Source organism: Rhinopithecus bieti, unplaced genomic scaffold (genome assembly GCF_001698545.2).
Source record: "Rhinopithecus bieti isolate Rb0 unplaced genomic scaffold, ASM169854v2 scaffold_11508, whole genome shotgun sequence".
Lineage (NCBI taxonomy): Eukaryota > Metazoa > Chordata > Mammalia > Primates > Cercopithecidae > Rhinopithecus > Rhinopithecus bieti.
Window position 1 is genome coordinate 1,687,629 of NW_016806932.1, and position 4,841 is coordinate 1,692,469.

A 4,841-nucleotide genomic window follows, 5' to 3' on the forward strand; every position below is an offset into this window, starting at 1 on the left:
TGATGGGCCCCAGTGTGTGATGTTCCCCTTCCCGAGTTCAAGTGATCTCATTGTTCAGTTCCCACCTATGAGTGAGAACATGCGGTGTTTGGTTTTCTCTTCTTGTGATAGTTTGCTAAGAATGATGCACATATACACCATGGAATACTATGCAGCCATAAAAAAGGATGAGTTTGCGTCCTTTGTAGGGACATGGATGCAGCTGGAAGCCTACAAGTTTTAAAGACAAAGAACCACTCAAACTGAGTATCATGAGATTCATGTTTTACTAACCTCTGTACATTGCAGGTAAAAAGTCCTTTCCCCTAGAGGAAAGGGTCTTAATCTAGTTACTTAACCTGAAAATGAAACCAACCAGGAATGAAATGTATCTGCAAACAACACCAAGCAATTGTAGAGATCGTTGCTGCAGTTAGCTTGTAACTTAAGACTTTGAAGTGTGATTTATCTTAGTTTGCAAACTCTAAATTGGGGTGTGATTCTCCAGTTTCCACTAGTAATTAAAGGGTGAAAAGTTGTGTTATTTTAAATATGAAAAAAATATGAGTTGTTGAAGTACAAGATACTTGTACAAATTTTGTACTTCAACCTCCTGAACATTGCTCTATTTTGTACTTGGAAACTAAAAATTGAAGCAAGGAATGGCTTGCAATATCCCAAAACTCTCCATATAACCTGGTGTTCAAGGCCACAATTATGTAACCTCTTTGACTAGATATTGTTAAAGTACTAGGTTTTATCCTAATTACTTTCAGCAGTAATATGCTTGTTTTACTTTCTTGCCTCAGGGCCTTATTGCATGTAAAGATAATTTTCTTTCCTAAACTACTTTGCTACCTCATTAGCAAGTTTAACAACATGTCACATACAGGTGGTATGAAGAAGATAACTAGGTCAGGTTGCTTGGTTAGTCCCTTGAGCAGCCCTGGGAGTGCTGTTTTAGTTTAATGTTTGTGTGCATGTATGTAGAAAAGGAAGAGACAATTTGGTGAATAGCTTTGACTCTGTTTTAACCTCGGAAGCAATGCTTATCTTAATTAAAAAGAAATAAGATCTGGAATGTATTCCAAGATCCAAAGATATATAGTCAAACACCCCTAAAGTTTTTAGGTTTTTGGATTGGCCCTATACCAGTGGTTCTCAACCTGGTTACACCTTGGAATCACTAGAAGGATAAAGGAGGGATGTGGGAGGCAAATACTGATGTCTAGACATCCATCCCAGACCAATTAAATCAATTAAATCTGAATCTCTGTGGAAAGATCCAGGCATTTACATTTTTAAAAAGATAAAAAGATTTCTAGGTGATCTTAATATGCTCTTTCTTTCTTTCCCTTCCTTCCTTCCTTCCTTCCTTCCTTCCTTCCTTCCTTCCTTCCTTCCTTCCTTCCTTCCTTCCATTTTTGATGGAGTTTCGCCCTGTCACCCAGGCTGGAGTGCAGTGGCGCGATCTCAGCTCACTGCAACCTCCGCCTCCCAGGTTCAAGTGATTCTCCTGCCTCAGCCTCCCAAGTAGCTGGAATTACAGGCATGCACCACCAAGCCTGGCTAATTTTTGTATTTTTAGTAGCGATAAGGTTTCTCCATGTTGGTCAGGCTGGTCTCAAACTCCTGACCTCAAGTGATCCGCCTGCCTCGGCCTCCCAAAGTGCTGGGATTACAGGCATGAGCCACCGCACCTGGCCCATCCATCTTATTTTCTTTTCTTCTCCTCTTCCTCCTTCTTCTTTAGTGAAATCAATTTATATGAAATGAAAAGGCAAACTACCAAACCTGCCTTTTCCAACACAAAACAACAAAATTTGATGAACTAAAGTAGTGAACTACTTCTTGCTCAATTAATTACAAGGCTTTGACTTAAAACAGTTTTTTATATTTTCATAATAAATTTCAGAGGAGAGATTTCTTACGTACTTCTAATGTGCTCTGCACATATATTCAGAGAAACCTCAAGTTGTTAATTGCAGTTTTTTTCACTCTCAGTAACTGGCCAGGTTGTGGCCTAAACCTTAATTAGCCCTGGTTGATATTTAGTCCCAGCTAAATTTGTTTGCTGCTCATCCCTACGAGTAAGCCACATGTTCGTAGAATGGATGTTTCATCTTGTAGGAAATACCTGTGAATATGCCAATATCCCAGAGTGGATGAAATGGGCAATGGGGAGCCCTGCTCCACTTTACAAATAGGAAGGAAAAGAAAAGGTCCCTTCGCCAGCATAAATTGATTTCCTGCAGAAAATGCATTGGGGGCATGGGAATGAGTGATCACCCTTTCTCTGTTTCTATCCTGTGCAGGTCCCACCACGTTGAGGTGGGTAGAGGTGCTTACACACACACACATACAGGTCTGGAGCCAAAGTCAGGGCTAGCTTTAATGAACTGTACACATGTGTTGTGGGCAGCCGCTGAGTTAATGTGTACAAACATGGTGTGTGCACACACCTGGATAGGCGCACTGCTCTGGGAATCACACAGGCTCTCCTGAACAATGATGCTGTTGTAATATTTCTTTTTGTTTTATTTGTTCAAAGTCAAACATTCACTCTCTCAGATCACCAGTGTCTTATAAGCCTGGTGTTGGCCCACACTGCTGCAGGATTGGGACAAAGAGATGATGTTACAGTCTGGTTTCTATGGCAACGGAGGAGGGGTAATGAAAACTGAAATGTTGGAAACACCCATTCTAACCATTGTGACATAATTCAGGTTATTACAAGGACGTAACTACCAAAGAAGCAGAAGTGTCATTACCTTGCAGCTCATATCGACAAAAAGCTACACTGCACATTTCTCTTAGTTGGGCTGCTAAGAGGAAGGAAACACGAAATACACACACACACACACACACACACACACACACACGCCTCATTTTCTGCATGTAAAATGTGTGTGTTCTTTAAAAGCCAGTGGTTGGCTGGTTTTCCGGACATGATGTGGTTGAAGCTGTCATCGTAATGGAAATTCATTGCTGTAGCTATGGTAAATCGAGTTTTCTGCCTGTGCTGAATGCATTAGTCTAATGAGATGTTTGCAGCTGGAGCACAGGGCTGCTGGAGACTAACTGTGAGCTACTAACACGGGTGGAAGATAGCTTTTGCAATACTCGGTTTGCATGTGCTGAAAGTCATCTGTCTTCTGAGTCAACACTCCCGACCTGGTAAACAACCTGCTCAGGGCTCTGGTGAACAAGCTGTAGGTAAGGGAGATGCACAATTGGAGGCGTGCCGTTGACACAGGATCTTTCTCTTGTAACTGTCAGCATGACAGGTTACCTGTTTTAGTTTTTCTGGGTTGCATGCCTACCTCTATGGCAACGCACAGGAGTGTCCTGCACTAAAACCACTGAGTCCAGTAGGTAAACTTTAGTTCCTCATATGCAAAGTACAGCATTTGATTTATTAACCAGATCTCAGAGGGGAAAATGTAACAGTAAATTACATAGTTTATAAATTTGGGCTATATACATGTTCATTACTCTTTAACTCTGCATTTAAATACCTAGAAAGTTATTTTTTTCCAAATGTGAACTCAAGTAACCGGTTAGTTATTTTTTTTCCCTTCACGATAATTTTGCTTTGTTTTGCTTTTTAATTTTAAAAAATTGTAGTATGTCTTGGGATAAAAATGTTTGCCTAAAATTTGGTTATTAAAATTGGTATGTTATGAACATGTAAAAGTGTTTTTTTTTTTCAATTTAATTTGATTTCAAATATCCCAGGTAGACTATTGTACATGTCTTTGTGCTGGTATTTCCTAATTTATCAGGCATAAATAAGAATAATATTTATTGCTAGTTTCTGGTTTTAATTCGTTTTTGGGGGAAAAAACTGGTGACTATGGAGTATTAGCAGCAGTTTTCCCAAGCTCAAAATCACCTCCCTCCCAGGTGGAGTGCTGTGATTTGAACCAGCTTCCACGTGCTCCTCCCAGAGCATGAGGGGTCCTTTCCAGGTTGCTTGCTGGCTGAACAGGAGCAGTGGATGAGGCCAGGGTGCAGGCTGCTGAGCTGCTTTGCTGAGTTGAGGTGCTTGAGTCAAAGTTCTTTCCACTATCTGTGATCGTGAACGAGAGGTGTCTCCTCGCGTTGTCTCTAGATTCCATGACGGTACTCATGAGGGTTAGACAATCAGTGGCTTTCTGAGAAAGTGGTTTTTTACTGATCTCAGACACTACAGTACTTGAGAAAGTAATCCAGGCGCTTCAGAATCGGGGTGTTCTGTTGTATGCTGTTTTTCTTTCTTTTCAACCAGAGGAACCATTTTTGAAGAATGAGGAATATAGCTGCGTTTTTTTCTCCACTTTTTTTTTTAAAGCAAAATAGAATATCTGGAGTGAAAGCATAAAAATGTAAAAATAACTATAAAGGAATTCTTAGTGTGTTAAACTATCTGGGGGTTATAAAATTTCTGTGGAGCATTTTTTGTGTTGCTTGGTAGAACGAGTCTGAAAAAATGAGGGGCTATTTGAGCAACAGCAGCTGGGTGAAGATTACCTGGAAAATCAGTACTGGGTGATCGTCTAAACTCAAATAAAATGTTAACGTAGAATCTTCAGTTTTAGGGAAGTTGGTGGCTGCACAATCTTGAACTTTTAAACAGGCTTTTTGACGGATTTAAAAAAAATACGAATGTGTTTTCTTTAGCTTTTTAAATTGTGTATGCAGATGAGCTCTGAAATATTTTGGTAAATTCATCAGTTTGCCTCATTTGTGGAATTATAACAAAAGTGCAAATCCCACAAAAATCCAGTTCTTTCATGTTTAACGTGTTTACATTTCTTCCCTGTGCCCCCCAAATTACTTTTATCTTGCTGCAAAAAAAAAAAAAAAAAAAAAAAAAAAAA

The 4,841-nt window shown here is 39.7% G+C and overlaps 1 protein-coding gene across 7 annotated transcripts in view; it reads left to right on the plus strand.

The window, feature by feature from the left end:
• The first annotated feature begins 2,989 nt into the window (after positions 1 to 2,989).
• The window catches only part of SCML4 (Scm polycomb group protein like 4), a 123,277-nt gene continuing 121,425 nt past the window's right edge, over positions 2,990 to 4,841 (plus strand). For 2 of the 7 annotated variants that reach the window (XM_017878757.1, XM_017878755.1), the window contains exon 1: positions 2,993 to 3,195. The gene's annotated coding sequence lies outside the window, so the exon portion shown is untranslated. Of the gene's footprint in view, positions 3,196 to 3,301; positions 3,351 to 4,841 lie in introns of those variants that run through there. The other 5 variants (XM_017878752.1, XM_017878754.1, XM_017878750.1 and 2 more) reach the window with 5 other exon arrangements.